The 22,871-nt window shown below is 34.7% G+C and overlaps 1 long non-coding RNA gene across 1 annotated transcript; it reads left to right on the top strand.

Annotated features, from left to right (window-relative positions):
• Window positions 1–12,317: 12,317 nt before the first annotated feature.
• On the top strand, window positions 12,318–12,793 carry LOC149536837 (uncharacterized). Its single transcript, XR_016356817.1, has 3 exons — window positions 12,318–12,412; window positions 12,513–12,584; window positions 12,699–12,793. It is a non-coding gene; the product is annotated as an uncharacterized LOC149536837 (long non-coding RNA).
• Window positions 12,794–22,871: the final 10,078 nt, after the last annotated feature.

The raw sequence follows: 22,871 nt of genomic DNA, 5'->3' as shown, positions 1-22,871 counted from the left end.
TTATCCATACATGTATGTCTTAAGGGGTCATAGGATTCGTAATAGGTCATACTATTTTTTATAGGTTCTAATAAATCTTAACATGTATTATTAGGATATAATAGGTCTTATTAGGTAATGATGATTCTTACATTACCATATGACACATAATGACCTCATGATACATTTTTAGGTATTTTTATCCATATATATGTTAAGGGGACCTAGGGACTCCTACTAGGTCATTACGTTTGTTACAGGTTGTAATAGGTATTCATATGTTTACTAGCACATAATAGGTATTGTCAGGTAATAATGAGCCTTACATTACCAAACAACACATTACTTGATCACTTATGTCAATTGCATTTTTCAATACGTTATCCATACATGTGTGTCTTAAGGGGACATAGGAGTTGTAATAGGTCATACTATTTTTTTTAGGTTCTAATAACTCTTAATATGTATTATTAGGATATAATAGGTCTTATTAGGTAATGATGATTCTTACATTACCAAATGACACATAACTGTAGACACCTAAAAAACTTTAGAAAATAAAGTATTTTTATTTTCTGAAAAAGTCCTGATGACATCATCATTTATTAATTAATTAATTATTTAATTAATTAATTAATTTTTATGCCATTAAATCCTTTTATCTTAATTAAAAATATTTAATTAAGGAATCCCTCCCAAAAATGTTTAAATCTTATTTAAACATTATTTCCTTATTTATTAATTATTTAATTAATAAATTGACAAAAAATCCTAAAATAAATAAAAAAATTTATTTTTTGCCCAAAACTTGGCCAATTTCCTTAAGACCACTAACCTCTTCCAAAATCTTCTAATCCTTCTTTAATTTTAATTAAAGGCTAATCCCATCATTTCCTACCCCTAATCCCAACTCAAAATATTTAATTAAGATTAAATATTAATCCTCATATTTATTAAAAAAGTTTTAATAAATATCTCCTCAACGCAAACCCTTGAAATAAATAAAACTTTATTTATTTCCTAAAAATCTAATTTATCCTCATCCTAAGAAGTTCTAGACTCTTCTAGAAAGTCTTCATCCTCATCCTAAGAAATTCTAGACTATTCTAGAAAGTCTTTATCCTCATCCAAAGTTTAGACTCTTCTAGAAGATGTCTTTAAACCTAATCTTAATCCCCTCCTAACCTTGTCACATTCCCTAAACATGGGTTAAAACTTACTAACCCAAGCCAAAGTTAACAAATATCTCCTCCTTCACCCACCCTCATTAAATGCCATCCACTTACTTATCCCTAAGCTAATCATAAACCATCCTAATCCATCATCTAATCATTTGCACAAGCCTAAACAAGTTTAAAACCTTCCTAATCAAGTCCAAGTCGAATTTGCTCTCATCACCCTCAAAATATCTCAACCATAAAACTTTATGAAGTCCACTAGGTCATAAATGACTCTTACATGCCCTTTTATTACTCTTACAAGTCATTATGAGGGTCTTTATGAAGATTTTATCCCTTGAGCCTCCTTTGTTGACTCTTCCTTCCCCTTTCCTCCATCCTCTCACCATGTGACATGTGTCACTCCTTGATTGGCTATAAGGAAGCACAATCCATGTGCTCTCTTCTCATGCAATCTGAGCCCTCCATGAGCTTTTTCTCATCCTTGCATCTTAGCCCTCAATCCCTCAAGCCTCTTGCCTATAAATTGGATCCTTCCCCTTTGCAAAATAACACAATCCATGAAGTAAAGTTACAATGCTATTTTGAGAGCCAAATCCATACTAAAGCCATCTATCCACACCAAAAATCCACAATCATCCATTGAAGCTTTTGGAAGCATATTGAGCATACATCCTATCCATTTAGATAAAGCTACTCAACAAGAGAGCTTCTTATTAAGAGAGTTCATTAATGGCTCATATTCTCAATTGAGAGTTCATCTTAGTCTATCTTGAAGTTTATGAATTTTGTTTAGTTTGTAGAAGCTTTATTTAAATTTGGTTTCTATTAGCATACTAACATTGCTCATATACATTTTGGCACGCCTGGTGGGACCCCTCATGGGTCATCTTCATTAGCTTTTTTAGTCAAGTTTTGTATTTCATTTTCTTATTTTGGCTAATTTTTCTTATTTTTGTGATTGGTAGGATTGTATAAATTGGTTTTGTAGGTCCACATGAGCATGAAGAAGACAAAGGAACTCATAGTTTATCTCATAGTATTTGCAGATTTTTCAAGCTTATAGGTGGACAAAGCACTTGGAATTCTTCTTCCTCTTCTTGTCTATATTCTTCTTATTCCATCTACTTCTTCTTCTTCTTCTTGTGGGAGATCTTGGCCATTTTTTTTAAGGAAGCAATATCATACACACTTCTTTTTAGTGCTTAAAATGAACCCCCAAATCATACTTAAATCCATTGAAAAATTAAAAATTTGCAAAAAAGAAAAAAAATTTTAACAAGTGAAACTAAACCAATCTAATCATTTGCATCCTTGCAACATCAAGGTTTTAGATGCATTCATGCAAAGTTAGGAACACTTCATTTTTGGTAATTTAAAAAGAACTTCAAGTTTCCATTTCAAAAGGTTCAAAATCAACACTAAGTGCACACTAAAATCTAAATCAAACTCAAAGCATCAATCAAGGATAAAATGAACCTCATTTGCAAATATTTTAAAGTTCTTTTAAAAATCTCATGAAAACTAAGGATCCTAAATGGTTTCCAAAAATTGTCCTAAAAGCTTTGTTATTTGTTCCAAACAAATGTCTTGTTGCAAAATCTTGAATGTTTCTTAGGTTTTTCATGCACCAAAACAATCTAGGAATATCATTTTTGGGCTTAAAATATGCAAACTAGAACACAAAATCTTGAATGAAAACCAAAGTCCAAAAAGTCATTTTCATTTTTGAGTCCAAAACAATCTTGAATGATCTAAGGTTAAAACAAAGCACTTCAAAGTTCTTACAACAACACACAAAATCTCAATCTTGAATGCTCAAAGGAAAAAACTTGAATGTTTAACCACTTGTCTTTGAATGCATGTTGCTAAAATCACTCTTGAATGCCATGGATTAAAATCAAATATTCCTTGAATGTGCATTAGTCTCGCTAACACTTCATTTGGGCATAAAAATTGAACAACTCTTGATGTGGAGGGCCTCCGGGTGCGCGCTTGACAAATCGAGTTTCACATATCTTTGTTTTGGGCTTAAAATAAACTCACACTCAATCTTGAATGCCTTAAAGAAAAATCAATCGATACTTGACGTGGAGGGCCTCCGGGCGCGCGGGTTTACTTTTTTGTTGACCCTAACTCTTCTTCTTGTTTGCATTCTTCGATCAATTTTAATTTTGTTGATGCTTCAAAGTTGGAATAAACATTGTATCTTAAACATGAGTGCTTGCAAAGTCTAGATCAGAAAACTTAAGCGTTAGTTGGAAAAGAATTCTGTCTTTTAGCCCAAGATCATCCAAGTCTTCTCTCCCCTTGTCGTCTTTCGAGGCCATCTTGGGTGCATAAGATTAGGATCCAAAATCTTGTCTTAGCTTTTTAGGAGGCCTGCTTGGGGATTTCATCACCCCTTGGGATGACCTCAACTCCAGCATTTCGATGGAGTATAAAGATCGAAAGGTGAATCCAAAGACACCTCTCTTGGGATCAAAATTTTGTCACTCGGGCTAAGCCTCAAGGAACATTATACCCTTGAGAAGTGAAAGAGGAGAAGTGGGTTACCGCTCCTCTCGGCTGTGTGACATCTTTTTGGTTTCATCTACGGATTTGGGCCTCACGTACCTTGCGTATATCGAGGACTCCCTAGCTAAACCAAATTTCATCCTTGTAGAAAGCTTCCTAGGATGTTGGTGTATTTGATGTGCTTGCTCAAAACTTTTGTCTGCTTTTTTGTTCATAGCTTTTGAATGAATGTTTGCCAATTTTGGTCGAAATCCCAGAAAAGTAGAAATCTCCTAGCTCAAGGCATACTTAGCGTAGTCACTGCCTTATCAGAAAATCATCCAAGCTCCCCCATTGCAACCAAATCTATCTAGTTCTTTGCCTTAGAACAATCCCAAATCCAAAGTCCATCCAAATCATCCCCCCAGCTAGCTAGCAACCCAATCCAAAATCACCCAAGCCTTTAAAGAGTTGTTGTCACTTTGCCAAAATTTGCTATCCAATCAATCTATCCTACCAATCAACCAATCTCACCAAGGTTATCCCTCTGACAGAGCATTGTCTAGGGTAATCTAGCTTTGTCACTTGCATCCCTCATCACCTTGAGCTAAAGGTTGGGATCCACAAGTGGTCAATCTCGTGTCATGCCCATAGGATCATTAGTCTATCCTCAAGTTGACACAGCCACCACCAAATCCAGTGCATAGGAAAGCAAAACTCTCACCTTTTGACAGCATACCCTTGAAGTCTTCCACCCACAAGAAAGCCAAAAATCTCCAGCCAATCCTCCTTAGGTATGTCATGCAACTTTGACTCTCCCTAGGAAATCTTTCATCAGCCAATCCAAAATCTGTGCTTAACCCAAATCCAGCCATGAGCTTCTGTGTTCATCCATATGCAAGACCCCATTCCCATCAAACTCATCATCAAAGCATGAAGTACCAATCCTATCATGATGTGTTTGGTTGCATTGTCCTTGCTCCCGCCACCTCCTATTCCAATGATGATGAAAATCTTGTTGACTATGATGGGTATATTGAAAGCCTTAGGAACATTCCCCCAAGCATCCCCCAAAATCCAAGAGTTATTCCAAACTATCTAGTCATGCCATTCGATATTCCAGCTTCCCCTCCATCACCCCATCAACCAAGCTTCCAATCTTCCACCCCCATCACACTAGCTATTCCTGTCAATCCACCTCCACCTTTGACACACGAGTCTCCAAGGAATCTCCTAGAGGAAATACAAGAAAAGTTGCCTCCAACAGTCGATAAGCCATGTCATCTAATCCAACCATGTGAAGTAGTCAGTGATGAAGCTTCCCCATATATAATATCACCTCCATCTCCCATAGCTATCATCACCATACCATCCATCAAATTGCTTAAAATCCTTCCACTTCCCGCAAGCATCAAAATCCCACCACCTGTCAAATCCCTCCAAATCCTATCCACATCGCCTCCAAGCATTTCCCAAATCTCGCGTAATGACCCTTATGCATCCATCTTCTACTCACCCATCTCCACTATTGAATCTCCCATCTATCCATCCATTGCCTTTGAAGAATCCATCCCTTCACCTCCTATCACACCATCCACTCCAAACCAATCCTATCAAGATCCTGCCCAAAAGCATGTTGACATCCCCCAAAGCATAAATAAAGATATCATCGTACCATGTCTTCCATCCATAGTGCAGTCACCATCTCCTCCATCTCCAAAACCTCAAGCCATATCTCATCCACTACAAGATATCTTGTCATCCCACCAGCTACATCAAGATCCTATCCTTCCATCTCCCCCGTTCCATGCTTCCATCTTACCACCTATCCAAGCTATTCCACCATCTATAATCTATCCTCTTGGTTCACTTACATTCATCCATGGTGGCGCTCTCTCAGCAGAAGAATTAAGAACAGTATCCCCCCATTGCAATACACCTAATAAATCACTTCTACCATTTTCTGCAAGCAAAAAGTTTCCTCAGCTTGTTCAAATGCTCAATCGATGGCATTATCAAGGTCAAGGTTTAGGACCACAAGAGCAAAGAATTAGAGAGCCTATTATTGCACAAAAAATTCTAGGATTTCATGGTCTTGGATATGTATCCAAAGGCTCACCATCTAAAGGTGTTGGTACACCACACCCCCAAACCAAGCCTATCTCCAAGCCCACCATGTCAGCCTCCCATCACTCCTTCAAGAAATCTTATGTCATCCCCCCTCCACCATCTTTGCAACCCAAAACAACCTACCATATCCCCCCTTCATCCGCTAAATCCATTTTGGGTCCCTATGTCCCAAAATCTACCATCCTCCATCCTATTATTAGCCATCATAAAAATCCTATTCCATCCATTCCTATGCAAGATCAACAAAGGCACATATCAGGGCACATCATCCATCATCATCCCCCTACATGCTCTTTCATATCCTCTCCATCTCACAAAGCTTCTCCTAACCATCTTCCCAAAGCTTACCATAGCAATGTGAATGCCAACTTCAAAATGCATAAAGCTAAAAATCCACATCCTAGGCAATCATATGTCTATTCTAAAAGACATACTCCAAAAAGGAAAAATCCAATCAAAGAATGCAAAACAATGCAAAAGCCTATGAAACGAAAATCCAAAACCATGTGGATCCCCAAGAAAAAAGTTGAAACCCAATGCATAATGGCATCCACCATTGCTAATCCCCCATCTAGTGACTCATGTCCCCCATCTCCTAACTCCATCTTGGGTGCCTATATCCCCAAGCATGCTTCCACAAATCCTCCATCATGCCCGCATCTACCATCTATCCCCCATATGCTCCCTTCACACCCGTCCCAACATGTGCCAATGTTGCTCTTGCAAGCATCCCCATCTCATACTCCTTTCCAACCTTTTCATCCCTCCATCTCTTACCATCAATCCCATCTAATCCAATCTATTGCATAAATCACACATCCGGTGTACCAACAACTAGCAACAAAATTGAACATTCCAATAGCTAGTGAAAAATCCCAAAATAGCCAAAATAGCTGAAGAAAGCCAAAATCATTCTAGCTAAGTCCAAAGTCAAAAAGTCAAAAAAAGAAAAGAAAAATAAAGCGTCCACTGGTGAAAACTTGGCAATTTAAGCACCTTGGACAAGTACCATGATGAAAACTTGGCAAACAAGCATCATGCGTAATCCTGCCATCCCTAGCTTAGCCTATCACCCTCATGCTTTTGGTCATCTCTTGACATCCACCTCCATCTTCAAATCTATCCACCTATCCTCCATCCTCCAGCTTCCATCTCACACCATCCACTAATCTTATGCAGCTTCAGCCAATCATCTCAGCTATCATCCATCTCCCTAGCCCCTTCAGCTTTTTCCATCCTAGCTTCAATCCTATCACATCCATCATAAGACCTCCTTCCGCATGTTATCTTCTGATTGGGGGCACTATATTCCTTGGAGATCTTGTCTTGTCCATCCTCCCTTGTCATTGATATCTAGCTCTAGGCTATCCTCATGAAAACCCAATGTCATCTCCTTATATCCATTATATCCTAGCTATCTACCATCCTATCGAGCCATCTCATCCTGCTCCTCTAGCTATCCTTGGTCACAAAATCTCTCATCATCATTGGATGCATCCTGCCAAATCCATATCTTTCGCTATCACCCCACCCTTAGCTTTTGCATCTTGCACAACATCGAACCATCCTGCTATCCTATCATCCTGAGCTTTTGCCTGCTTGTAACTATCTTGGTCCGTTAGCTTGTACCATTTCTTGATTAGCTCACTTGTAAATATCTTGGTCTATCAGCTTATACATCCTCTTTAGCTTAGTACCATTGTATCTATCCAACATTCGTGCCAGTTCATCCTTGATCAGCATCTTGCACCCATCGCACATCTTGGTTAGCTATTCCAATGCATCCTTTAGCTAGATTTCTTGTCACCAAAGTGTTATCTTTCTTAGTTCAGCTTGCCAGACACATCACTCATCCAAATCCACCAGCTTAGGTGCTCTCCGATAGGTCCTTGTAGGATATAGCTTTCCTCATGTCTGATCTTGGTTCGTTAGTACCTCGTCCTACCCATCTCATTGGCAAACGGTTCTCTTTTGGATTTTCACTTTCTTTTGATTTGGGATCTTCCCTTTTGGGTCTTGAAGTATCTTTTCCAAGCAATCTCCTTGTTCCCTCCTCAAGGTTGCCACGATCTTCCATATCATGGTATGCTGCGAATGGGGCAATTAGAGCGTAAGGTCTTGATCAGGTCTTTTGTTTGTTTTTCTTTTTTGCTTGTGGGTTCTCCAATGTCATTTCCACGCTGCTTTCTCTAGGATTCATGTGTGATGTTGGGGCAATCCTTGCGTGTTTGTTTTGAGTTAGTTTGTCAATCCTTTGGACGGTTGGTGAAAAGGCCTTGATGTTCTTGGTAACCTTGGCAATTAAACAACAGTCCTATAGCAAATCTAGTGCTCAACTACATGGTGGTACTTCTCTTTGAAGTATCCCCCCGCTCAAAAAGCTTCAATGGTTTTCCTTCATCTCCATTATCCCCCATCCATATCCAGCATCCATCTCTCCTACCCCAGCTTATGCATCAGTATCTCTTTGAATCACTCATCACTCTTAGCTTTAGGATCCACAATCCTAGTCTTAGGGATCCACCAATCCAAATCAATCCACCAAGCCTCATCTTTCAAGATCCACAATCCTAGTCCTAGGGATCTCCGAAACCCATCTTCCACCAATCTGACTCTTTGAAATCTTATTGCATCAGCTTTATAATCCCCTCATCCATCTCCCTATCCTAGATTCCTTTTTATAGCGCTCTGCTCCTTCATCCTCCACCTTCCCTAAAGTCTTAAGCTTGCTTCCTCTTGTGCATCTGATTCTCCTTTATCATTCTCCCATAGTGAGAGTTTGAGCTAATTTAGCCCCTTCTCTTTGCCAATCTGAGTTTCCTTGCTCATTCGAGATTCTTGTACATTTCAAGAAGCCATCGAGCCTCACTTTCTCTCCCCGCTGCCTTCTTGAGGGGGCATCTCACAGTCCATTCTCTCCTCTTCTGCTCTAGCCTTGGGCATCTTATTTTCTTATCTTTGATGCCATGCCACTTGCGGCATCACATCAAAGAGGGGCAAAATGTAGACACCTAAAAAACTTTAGAAAATAAAGTATTTTTATTTTCTGAAAAAGTCCTGATGACATCATCATTAATTAATTTATTTATTTTTATGCCATTAAATCCCTTTATCTTAATTAAAAATATTTAATTAAGGAATCCCTCCCAAAAATGTTTAAATCTTATTTAAACATTATTTTCTTATTTATTAATTATTTAATTAATAAATTGACAAAAAATCCTAAAATAAATAAAAAATTTATTTTTTGCCCAAAACTTGGCCAATTTCCTTAAGACCATTAACCTCTTCCAAAATCTTCTAATCCTTCTTTAATTTTAATTAAAGGCTAATCCCATCATTTCCTACCCCTAATCCCAACTCAAAATATTTAATTAAGATTAAATATTAATCCTCATATTTATTAAAAAAGTTTTAATAAATATCTCCTCAACCCAAACCCTTGAAATAAATAAAACTTTATTTATTTCCTAAAAATCTAATTTATCCTCATCCTAAGAAGTTCTAGACTCTTCTAGAAAGTCTTCATCCTCATCCTAGGAAATTCTAGACTATTCTAGAAAGTCTTTATCCTCATCCAAAGTTTAGACTCTTCTAGAAGATGTCTTTAAACCTAATCCTAATCCCCTCCTAACCTTGTCACATTCCCTAAACATGGGTTAAAACTTACTAACCCAAGCCAAAGTTAACAAATATCTCCTCCTTCACCCACCCTCATTAAATGCCATCCACTTACTTATCCCTAAGCTAATCCTAAACCATCCTAATCCATCCTCTAATCATTTGCACAAGCCTAAACAAGCTTAAAACCTTCCTAATCAAGTCCAAGTCGAATTTGCTCTCATCACCCTCAAAATATCTCAACCATAAAACTTTATGAAGTCCACTAAGTCATAAATGACTCTTACACGCCCTTTTATTACTCTTACAAGTCATTATGAGGGTCTTTATGAAGATTTTATCCCTTGAGCCTCCTTTGTTGACTCTTCCTTCCCCTTTCCTCCATCCTCTCACCATGTGACATGTGTCACTTCTTGATTGGCTATAAGGAAGCACAATCCATGTGCTCTCTTCTCATGCAATCTGAGCCCTCCATGAGCTTTTTCTCATCCTTGCATCTTAGCCCTCAATCCCTCAAGCCTCTTGCCTATAAATTGGATCCTTCCCCTTTGCAAAATAACACAATCCATGAAGTAAAGTTATAATACTATTTTGAGAGCCAAATCCATACTAAAGCCATCTATCCACACCAAAAATCCACAATCATCCATTGAAGCTTTTGGAAGCATATTGAGCATACATCCTATCCATTTAGATAAAGCTACTCAACAAGAGAGCTTCTTATTGAGAGAGTTCATTAATGGCTCATATTCTCAATTGAGAGTTCATCTTAGTCTATCTTGAAGTTTATGAATTTTGTTTAGTTTGTAGAAGCTTTATTTAAATTTAGTTTCTATTAGCATACTAACATTGCTTATATACAATAACGACCTCATGATACATTTTTAGGTATTTTTATCCATATATATGTTAAGGGAACCTAGGGACTCCTACTAGGTCATTACGTCTATTATAGGTTGTAATAGGTATTCATATGTTTAAACTAGCACATAATAGACTAACCTTACTATCAACCTTAATAAAACTATATCCCATTTACTTTATTAACATTCTTAACTAGATAATTCAAACTAGTAAATTTAAGTCATGAGTTCTAAATTGTAAATTAACATTTGCTAACTAAACTCATTTACTTATCTAGTAACAAATTTTTCTATCCCTATGTCCTAACTCTCATCTACACTCCCCATAATCATCAAAGCATTTACATCAAAATTTAGATTTTAGTCAAGAATTATATTTTTTTATTGCATGTATGTACATGTGTGCACTTAGTTATCATTTAATCAAGAAATTTTATTTTATTTTTATTGCATATACATGTACATGTACGAATATTTATTTTTCACATTTGCATGAGCATGTTACAATGTACATTAGATATGGTCTCTAAGATATTTTTTTTAAAAATACATATGTATGTTACATGATTGTTCATTTAGCACCATACATTTAATGTTGTGTATTTATATGTACATGTGTTTCAAATTAAATTTAACTTTTAATTATTTTAATTTAAATAGACTTGTATGTTTATATTTGTATATATATGCATGTGCAGATTTCTAGATATTTATCACTAAGATTGTAGCTTCACATTCATATTCTCATATTTATTTTCATATATACATTATGGCATCCGGTTCTAGGGATCGTGCTCCTGCATCCTCAGGGGATGCCAGTGTTCGTGGTGGGGGTCAGAGTGCTGAGTTTGGTATAGCACGTAGATCGACCTCCACCCATGATAGACAACAGTTATTTAGAGATACAGTGGCGAGATTATCTTGTGCTATGTAGGTTTTGGATAGCTCACTTTCCTCTTCTACCACCCTCCCTAATAGGGAGAAGGTCATAGCGATGTGAGAGGAGTTATTTCGTATGATTCAGACAGTTGAATCATACAATCCTTTTGATGATATGAGCATTGAGACATTTTATTCTTCTTTATCTCACAGTGTCACTGGCACTGTGAAGTACACACAGATTGATACTGAGGTTTCCACCGGCATGGTGAAAATCATGTTTCCATCTTATGCAGATTGTCATAGAGTCAGAGGCTACTCTGCGACAAAGTGTACTGATCCACTCGTCGCACCATTGATGTATCCTCATTGGTTGGCTACTCATCATAGATGGCCACAAAAGGATGAGTTCCCCCTATATTTCTGCAAACAATTGTTTGCAGAATTTCATTTACACTATGATGTTGACTATATAGATTATCTAGGGCATGTTGGGCAGGGTCAGGGGAGACTTTTTGATAGATTTAAACCTGCGGACAATCCTGCGCCCGTTAACAAACGGGCAATGGTGGGTCCAAACCTTTTGGTTATGCCGAGAGGTCCACAGATGGCTACTGTAGGTGAGAGTGTTCCTGATGACATAATTAGGACACAGATTTTTTCGAGCATCGTCGCCGTCGCCACACAGTTACATGAGATTTCTTCTGATCAATGTAGTCGATATATGCTACAGTCTCAAGGTACCGCTCCCATAGCTGCATCATCTAGCACACCTGTTGATGATGATTATGGAGTTGCAGACATACCTTCTCCTGTAGACATTTCTGTAGTCTTAGAGGTGGATGCATTGCATCATTTGGCATCATATTTAGCATCTGATCTTTTAGATGCATATCGAGCATTATCTACACTCTCAAGGATTCCACTTCATGACATGAGCTCTCAGATTAGAAATATTTTTTCACGTACAGCAGTCCCAGAGGATTCACAGAAGCAGGAGGACATTCTTGCACCTTCTACTACTCCTACTGCTACACAGGCCCAGGCTACAGCACTAGCTCCAACTACTCAGGACCCTACAGCACCCACCCCCCCACCCCGCCCCCCCCCCCCCCTACTCAGGATCTTAGTGGCCCCATATAGCCTAGTCTATTTACTTCCATGCTTTCAGATTAGGGCCGCACTATTGACTTGGATGCTGATACTATTTTTTCATTACATGATTCAGATATCAGTCAGATCGGCAGAGCATTACATAATGCTACGGTAAATATCTCTATATGTTTAGATTTATTTTTATTATAGTAAATAATATGTCTATATGTTTAAATTAATGTATATGTGTGTGTTTGTGTATGTGTTATAGGGTTTGAGTGATAGTATGTTACGTTTTGCTGATCTGCAGACATCGACAGATCCTACACGTCGTGAGTCCCAGGTATGTTACAATATATATATATATATATATATATATGATTTATATACATGTAGATATTGATATAATTTTTCTGTACACATAATTAAATGGCTCACTTGTTATCATTTGACATAGGGTTCAGATGCAGTTGATAGACCCTTTTGGGGACAAGGCCCAGGATCAGGAGGGGGGATGTAGTTGATTAGATCATATGTGGCCTTTTATTTTATTACACACATGTTATGTCTCGATACATATTTATATGGACAGTTTGATGTTTTATATGTTATTTCCATATGCATACATTTTATATCCAAACACTTTGATGTCTTATATGTTATTTTCAGATACATGGTTTATATGGACACTTTGATGTTTTATATGTTATTTCTAGATACGTGTTTATATCATGGACACTAAATGATGTTTTATATGTTATTTCAAGATACATGCTTATATGGAGATTTTGATGTTTTATATATGTTATTTCCAGACATTTGATCTACATGATCTATTTTTATACATTTAATATGGGTACATTATATTCTTCAGATATATGCACATGTATGTTATTGATCTTTTAATGTAGAGGTCTATTTTATTGATCTTTTGATGTCTTCATCTTTTATGTAACTTATGTATGTGTTATGCACATGTTTCTATATGTTATTCATATTTTCAATATTCAAGTTTACATGTATATGTATGGTTATTCATCTTAATGCCTTAATCTAAGTGTAATTAACTATATAATTTTAATGGTCGATGTACATAACAATATAACATATATTTAATGACATGTCTTAATTAACTGTATAATTAACTATATTTAGTCCAATTATATTTAATGTAGATCATGTATTAACTATATTTAATGACATGCCTTAATTAACTATAATTAACTATATTTAACCTAATTAACTATAACTAACTATATTTAATCCTATTAACTATATTTAATCTAATTATATTTAATGTCTTACTAATTAACTCTATTTAATGACTTAATTAACTCTATTTAATGACATGCCTTAATTAACTATAATTAACTATATTTAACCTAATTAACTATAACTAACTATATTTAATCTAATTAACTATATCTAATCTAATTATATTTAATGTCTTAATAATTAACTCTATTTAATGACTTAATTAACTCTATTTAATGACTTAATTAACTGTATTTAATGACATACATTCTTAATTAACTATAATTAACAACATTTAATTAATAAAATATAATGTACATGTAATTATATGTAACATCGTTCATATAACATATACATGTAATCTTAACATAACGATTATATACAAACATAAAGAATGTATCATTTAAGAACATATAAAGATTATATGTACATACAAATACTAAAAAGGTTGTCTTAAGAGGAGGTCCTAAGAGACCTGGTCTTAAATGAGATATCCATGTCGAATTTAAATAAAAATAACAATACATGTCTAATTTTGCATATGCAAGATAAATGATCCAATGTACAAAAACTTATATAAAACAAATATCCTATCAATATTAAATATGAAAGTATAAGAGCTATACATGCATAACTCAACTAGAGCTCCACAAACAATGTATTGTTAGGATCCTCTCTACTTTTTATTATCTCTAGAAGTTTTTCATGTTCTTCAATAGGCAATTTCCACTTTTGATTTCCACGACGTCCTTTTCTTTGTACTGCTTCAAATTGTAATTTGGTTGCTATAACATGGTTACTATAGTGTAAAACCTTTTCTCCAGGCTTGTATTCAATAAATTCAATACCACTACCAATTACCCTTGTTTATTGATAATATGTTCCTTCAATAACAACTGATCCAATTGGATATGACTATTCATCAGCATCTATAGTTCCTTCTAGCAACTTGTGTTTTGCTTTTGTGCATCTTAAAAGATAATAGTCCACATTTTTTGCATTATCTGGTAAGGCTTGAACTACAAAAATATCTCCTGCATGTATATGAAAAGAGAAATATAAATTAATTTTAAAACAGATATACATGTATATTAATTTATATATATGTATATATGCACACAAACCTGCCACAACTAAATCAGAAATGCGCTCATAATCAACCGAATATACAAGATCATGAATGTCAATGTCAATGTCAACATCTTCAAAAGGAGGCTTTCTAACTATCTCCTTCAAATCACAATGTGAAACATATCCATTCTCAATATTTTCACATGCACTCACTACATTGTCCTTAATGCAGTCATCACAAAAGCATGTTTTCTCTCTTACTTTAAGTACTGGAGGTTTATGGTTTCTTGTAGTCATCACTTGATGTAAACTTCTAATTCCAGGAATCGTTTGACAATTGTAATGATTAGATCGATCTATATCTATTACAAATACAAAAACTAATTGTCATATTTCAAAATAAATATTTAATTAAAAACTCAACTTGATTTGAAAAAGACATTAAAAATAAATATAACTTAGTTCACCTTTCACCTCCCAAAAGTAACACTTATTGTATTCAGTATCTCGAGTAGCAAAATGAACTTTGCACCATTCAACAATTTGATTTGTGCTCTCTATCCTATTCCCTGTATGTACATAAAATATGCATGTATATATAAAATTTAAAATATATGCTATTAGAGTATTAAACATGTACATTTTAAAAATGCATATATTTACCTGCAAGTTCATGTTGTCGAAGCGCACATTTTATACATGCTCCTGCTCCATCATGCTCCCCTTTTCTGTGTCCACTTTCAAAGAAATTCCATAAAAACTTAACATTGGTTCTAGCATGTTGCATTGCTAACCAATTAAATGCTTTTGCAGATTTGAATTGTCCTGTGAACGTGAAACATGATAAGTATCTACAATTATCCAAGTACATATATTAAATAGAAATAGACATGTCCAAATAAATACAAGTTAAAATAAAGTTAAATAAATGTATAACTATTTCGTGTATACTAACCTGCACATCCATCAGACCAAATCCAGTGCTCTGAAACATTTATTCCACAATTTTCGAGATCTTCAAAGAACATTGCAAAACAATGAGCCACATAACTCCTGTCATGAACTTTATCATCACTAATATAGAAATGAACCTCTTTGATGATGATGCGTTCATTTTCATCCAATCTTTCTATCTGATCCACCTCAAATTGTGCATGTCTATAGGTCACTTGCACAAATATTGCAACTTGTTTAGAATGATAATATTGACTTTGGAGCTCTGTATGAGGTGCAAATGTATAATTCTCAGAAAAATTTACAATTGAAAGTATACAACCAGGTGGAAAACAATTTTTGGAATCACGAAACTGTTTAGCTTGCCATCGTGCACCATGACAATGTTGGATATGTGGATATATCAATGGACGGAACATGGCCATGAACTCATCATAATGCAATTCCCTCTCCTTCAATACAATTTTTTTGGATTCATCCCCTCTATTATTTTGGTATGTCTCATATTCATATCTCATCCATGAAACTGGTGTGGATTCATTAATATTCTCAACTTGCATAATTTGAGAAAATTTGTGTAAATCTGCACAAACTTCACACTGATTTTTGATGCATTGCACTTTGAATTCATTTGAATCTTCTAATTTATCACATAATATGGACCTCACAAATTGTGTTGTACTACTAGGGACGACCAAATTAGGATCAAGTATTGACATAACTTTTTTAAATGATTGCAAGTGTAGACCAAATTCAACATGATTTCGACAACAAGTTTCTCACATCTTATTTATGCATACAAAGGAAGGATGTAAACTCTCAAACATTCTCTGACATATTTTGACATTTGAAAATTCTTGTTTGAATGCTTCAAAAAGTTCACTTTGAGTTATATCCATGAAATGTTTTGGATGTTCAATTTTGGCCCCTGTTTCTTGATCTTTAATTTGTATAGTATCACGCCTGTTGGAAGAAACACGAGAATGTGTGGTCCAAAATTCAATAACTTGTCTTTTTACTTCTTCAGAAATCCTGTCTTTTCGAAGAACTCTACAAATATTCAACCAGTTATTCTCAATGTTATCATCTAGCATATTTCTCCTCTTGATGTATCTCTGGATAGTTCTTCTAGATATATGTAGTACATCAGAAATTGTACGTACCTATTTTCTATGTGTCAATTTTCTACTAGATATAGTAGTCATCAATGCTCTACGTGCATTACTCAAATCAACTCCTCGAGTTGTGTTGTCAAATTTGTTATAAGCATTTTGCAAATTTTCAACTATTGTTTTATTAATATTATGAGCATGGCTTTTCCTGTTATCAACACCCAACAACTCTAAGATAGGTCTCATATCTCTTCTCCTAAATAACTTGACAAATAATTGTGCCTATCCAAATATACTTTTATCCTTGAAATATTCATCCCACATGTTTTGACAATGCTTTTTGATAGTATTATCATTTATCATATCTTTAGATGGAATTTGGTTAAAAAGTAGTTCTTCATCCAAATCCATCAAATTTTTTATGCTTTCTAATTTGTCTCTATCAATAGAACTGCCAATTTCTTCCTCTTCATTACTTTCATTTTCTTCATGAATCTCATCATGTTCAGGAATTTCAATAGGTTGGTTTTGAGCATGTTTTGTATGGACTTTCATTTTGTCATCTCTTTTTCTATCATATTTCCTTGATCTTTTCCTTTTACTACCCATTGAATAATTCAACCTATAGAAAAATAAATAAATAAATAAATTTAGATTTCACTAAATATCATCTAATGGTTCAATATATAATACATAAAAATAAAAATAATTAGAAGAGAAAAAAAGCACCTTCAAAATATTTGATCCTTTGCAATATTGATTAAATCCGCAAAATAGTTGTTGAAAATTGCTTCAAAATTAATTGTTTTTTGCAAATCTTCTTCCAATTTTCGTTGTCCCTATATATTTAATTATTTAAAAAAGATAAAACAATATTTTTTTATATCAAAAAGTCACACTAACTGCTAGCGGTTTCTCAAGCTGACTAGGGGTTTCGGCCAGAACTGTTTCGGCCGAAACAATTACGGCCGAAATAGTTTCAGCCATAACTGTCTATGTGGCAACCAAACAAGCAAAAATCAAAACTTCTGTAAACATCTCACTTTGAAGGCCAATTTGACCTACTAAATTGAAGTATTTTTTAAAACTAAAAATATACTTTTATAGTTCTCGGAGTCACGATTATGATTGTATAATTTTTTTAAAGTTTTGATTATGAATAATATGTCATAATTTAAAAATATTACAAGTAGGTATCTTAAGATTCAGGAAGATGTCTATTCAAAAATAAGAAAAAAATAGTAAATCGTGTTAAAAAATTTTATTTATTTTTTATGGTGCACTAGAGGAGAGAGTCTTCTTCAAGAATATGTAATTTAAAAAAAAATATATGTAGATTTGATGGAAAAAGTTTGACGGGAGAAAAAAACTGTCTATTTCTAATAACTTTGACTTTGACCAGTTATAACTTCAAAAATATTAGCCGAATTTCAATTTTTCTTTTTCAGTGCACTAGTTATACATGTTAACTCTAACATATTCCAAAATCAAACCAAAATATGAACATTTGCATATATTTGTTTGACGGAAAAAAAAACTCTATATTTTTAGTATTTTTAAAAAATTAAAAAATACACTTTAAAAATTCAAAAATAAATAAAATTTTCACTCAATTTTTTTTTAAAAAAATTATAGACATAAACTTCATCCAATTTTACACATTTCATTAGTTTACATCATCTTCAAATTCTAAGCACAAATGCCACTTTTATTTCATTAAAGTTGAAGACTTTAAATTCTAATATCACTTCTCTTTTATAAAAGGTGACACAGGTTTGTGCTTTTACCCTATTATGTTTTTGAAATTAAAAGCGACCAAAACAAGGGGGTCAGCCCATACAAGCAAAAAGCTGGTAATAGCACATTACCGGCAGAAACCATCAGCAGACAAAAGACTAACTAAACATCAACATAGTTCCAAATGTCTACAAAAAACAATAGAGTTTAAGAGCAACTAAACTAAAACTAAACAGAGATAGCTAGCAAACTACAAAAGTTCAACATAACCAAAATTAGCATAACAAGGCAACTCGAGTCTTAATTAGAATTGTATACTAGCAAAACCTTAACCAATAGTAAGACATAAAAAGTCTTGGTTAAGCAAAACCTTAACCAACAATAAATATTATGTTATTTAAATTAAAAATCATTATTAATCTAATTTGTTCACATCAGATTATATTTTAAATATCCACTTTTAACTATTATTTTTCTTTTCTTATTTATTTAAAAAATAATTACTTGTGATCTCCACATTGATCTCTATTTATTTAACTTTTGATTTCCTAAATTCATTTAGGTTTTAGCTTTTAAATTATTTTTTATATTTGTTAAGTTTTTTCTTCAAATATTGTTTTTCTAGCTTCTATAATTTATTTAGTTAATAGAATATTTCTTAGAGACGTAGTTATTTTTTCATATTATTTTTTTATATTTCTCTTACTAATTTTTTGATGGATTTTTTTTCTTAAATGATTTTTTTTTAATATTTAATAAATTGAATTTAATTGTAAAAATTTGAAATTATTGAACACGTTTCTTAACAACATTCAAATTTCATAAATTTTATAAATTTTATATCTATGTTTTAATCTTAAATTTTTTATATATTTTCATTTTTAAAAAATTATATTTACATTATTTAATATTCATTCTACATTTGTTCTCTTAAATCTCATCTCCTATCGACACACTTGTTACATGTACAAAAGTATGTGACTACTAGTTTATTAAGTACTTGTTCAAATTCAAAATAGCACTATTTCTCCCAAAGTTAATGGGATTTCTCTCCCTGATAAGTGTTAGTGTAGTTTTTTATTTTTTCTATTTTTCTAAGTTTTTAATCAGTTTTGTAGGTTCCAGCATGCCATTGATGGACTTAAGAAGCTGATCCAGCATTTGCATGTCATATTTTGGTTGCTGAGGTTGGTTTTTTATTTTTGGAGCCATTTTTTACTATTAAAGGCATCTAATTTACACTACAGCAGCATCTTTTGTACATCAACAAGAAAAACACTTTCTAAGTTTTGTTCGCAATCCCAAAAAACCTCTGGGTATCTTTTAGATTTTGCATGCAAGCTGTATATTTTGCAGAATCGAGTATGAAAGGCTATAGCCATATCCCTCTCCATTGGCAGTCGCAGATTTGAACGCAGTTTTCAAATGTCTCATTCTTGCTCATACTGACTCCGATTTTGATGATTCTTGTTATGAACTTGGCTTTTTTTTTGTGCTCTATCCACTAGTGGAGTTGTTTTTTGATTTTCATGCATGAATTCTTCAGAAATTGCAGATTCTTAGCCATGACTGTGCACAATTCTTATTTTGGAAACTTCAAAGGATCATAAATTTCTCATACGACCTCATATCGAGGCGATTCTTTTTTTGAAAGTGCATGATTTTTTGAGTAGATCACAGTGGTGCTATTTGTTTCTTTGATTATTCTGCCCAAGTTTCACTTCTAGCATATGCTCTTCATGAGGGTTTGTAATGCATTGAAATCAAGACCACTAAGTATTTCTTTCTAGTGGTAGTTGTAAACGCACTAAAATAAAGTGCCAAATCATATTTCTTTGGGGGGGATTCTTTGATTGAGTAAAAAGGGGGGGGGGGGGGCATTATCGTGGCTAGGTTCTCTTCTTTTTAACATTTCTTCTCTGCATTTCTTCATCATGGATCAAACAAATATGCCCATCCTAACTCCATACAATTACTTTGAGTGGAAATCACGCATGACAATTCACTTAAAGAAAGCTGGATTAAATAGGATAACTATGGGTCTTGAAACTGAACCTACTAAAGATGAAGACAAGCTTAAGTGGTTTAACAAATGTGATGAGGCATATGGAACATTGTGTTTTTCTGTTTCTCCTGACTTGCTATTTTACATTGAGTCTTTGGATACACCAAATGAAGTACGAACAAAGCTAGAGACACTATTTGGCACACAAGATTCAATGAGGGGTCATATGTTAGAAAATGAATTAATTAGTTTAAGTCCAAGAAATTTCAACACAATCCAAGATTTCTTCACCAAATTAAAATCACTAAGGCTACAATTAAAACAATGTGGAATTGAAAAGAAAGATGAACAACTGATTCTTAGTGTTCTCTCTAAGCTAAGTTCAGAATATTCTGTGTTTGTCTCTACCTTCTATGCTACTAAGGGTGCACTTGGTACTCAATTCACCATGCCATCTTTAGATGATTTTTCTATCAATCTCACTCGAGAATAGGACAAGCTAATCCAGATGGGCACTCTTACGTCCTCTAAGTCACATGCCTTAGCAGCCAACCAAGGCACAAAAGAACAACAAGGACAATGTAGTAACAACAATAGTAAGGACAAGAAACAAAAGAATAGCGAGGAGAAGAAGGATCAAATACCGGTTTCTTCAAAAGCAACTATTGGTACACCATCTTCCAAGGGCGATAAGCCTAAGAAAAAAAAGGTCAAATGTGCTTATTGTAAAAGACCTGGTCATGATGAACATAAATGTTTGTAGAAACAACTTGATCACTTGACATACATTCTTGAGAAGAATAATATCAGTGTTCCTGAGTCTATCAAACAAAGTTCTAATGAAGGGTCTAACAAGGAAAAATAAAACAACAATGGGAAAGGAAAGGGCAAGGCCCTTTTTGTAGTTGCTTCCTCAACATCCACTTGGGTTCTTGATTCAGGTGCTTCACACCACATGGATTCATCTAAGGAATAACTTGCATCCTTGGAGCTGTATACTATGCCTTCTATTTTGATGGGTGATAACACTCCTGTTGAGGTGTGTGGGAGAGGGTCTGTTGATGTGGGGGTTGGCACATTCTATGATGTTCCTTGTGTACCCTCATTGTCAACTAATCTCCTATCGATATACCAAATCACTCACACAAGTTTAAGCAAGCGGGTTGAGTTCACTCCTAGTTCAGTGGAGATATGTGAGTTGCACAATAATTCTATAGTTGCAGTTGGGAGAGTAGATCATCAGTCACGACTCTATATGTTTTCTCACTTTGTTCCTGATCCTCCTTTGACTATTTTGCTCACTCACTTTAATGATGTGAGCAGATTATGACATGAGCGGTTTGGCCATCTTAACTTCCACTACTTGCATCAGCTTAACCAGTAAAGCATGGTCACAGGGTTGCCTTCTACCTTGACATTGGAGTCACTTGGAATACATGATAGATCTTCTGATGGGTCAGATTCACTTGAGCAGTCTTCTACCTCCACTTTTGATGCAGAGAGTGATTTAGAGGACTCACCTCCTTCCTCTCCTCATCATCATTCATAGGTTGATGATTCTCCTCTAGATTTTCCATCTTCTGGTCCACTTTGGGATAGACAGACCTTGCAGTTTGCAGGTGATTGGGTTGGGGATCCATCAGACACCAAGCAGACTCATTCACAATTCAAGGATGCTCTACATATCTTCATTGCTACTACCTCAAATCCACATTCCTTTCATGAGGCTTTTGGTATTTATGAGTGGGATACAGCTATGCAGGAAGAGTATAGTTCCTTGATGAGGAACCGCACTTGGGATCTTGTTTGTTTTCCTAAGGGAAGAAAACTTGTTCGATGTAAGTGGATCTACCGAACAAAATTTGCAAGCTTTGCTAGGGGTGTGGGATGCTTCATCTTTTGGGGGGGGCTCTTCCTCTCACTTGGAGTCCTAATTTTCTTTGGGGAGTCTCATTTCTCTCTCTTTTGGGGGAATTTTATGTACATGGGTACCTCATCAGGCTTGACTTGCCGGGACCCATTTCTACATCCACCTAAGCTTCGTTTATGGGGGGGTGTTAGTGTAGTTTTTTATTTTTCCTATTTTGCTAAGTTTTTCCTACACTTTTAATAATCTCGCTTAGGTTAATAAAGCATGTCTTATTAGGTGAATGGTTGTGAGGTGTCACCTTCCTAAATGTGATAATCCATTAGCTATCTTGGGAGGATACTTTGCTATCTTTAATCCGATAGATGGTTTCTCCTCATTGGTTGGTGTTGCCACCTCCTCCCTCTTCCTAGCCTATATAAGCATGCTACCTAGCTTGTATTTGCATCTCTTGTTTTTGCATCCTCTTAATGCTATTTTGCTTCCAGCATTTGCATTACTCTCTTGGAGACTAACTCTATGATGTTATTTTGATTTTGTATCATTTGCATTCATAGTTTAGATATTTATTCTTTGCACTAGTTTTCTGGGTTATTAATCTTATCAGATTCTAACAATAAGTCTAAGCTT

This window comes from Cupressus sempervirens, chromosome 10 (genome assembly GCF_028749045.1).
Source record: "Cupressus sempervirens isolate cs-2001-9-10 chromosome 10, ASM2874904v1, whole genome shotgun sequence".
Taxonomy (NCBI): Eukaryota; Viridiplantae; Streptophyta; class Pinopsida; order Cupressales; family Cupressaceae; genus Cupressus; species Cupressus sempervirens.
Note: the sequence above shows the minus strand (reverse complement) of the source record. Positions and strands in the feature narration are given on the sequence as shown.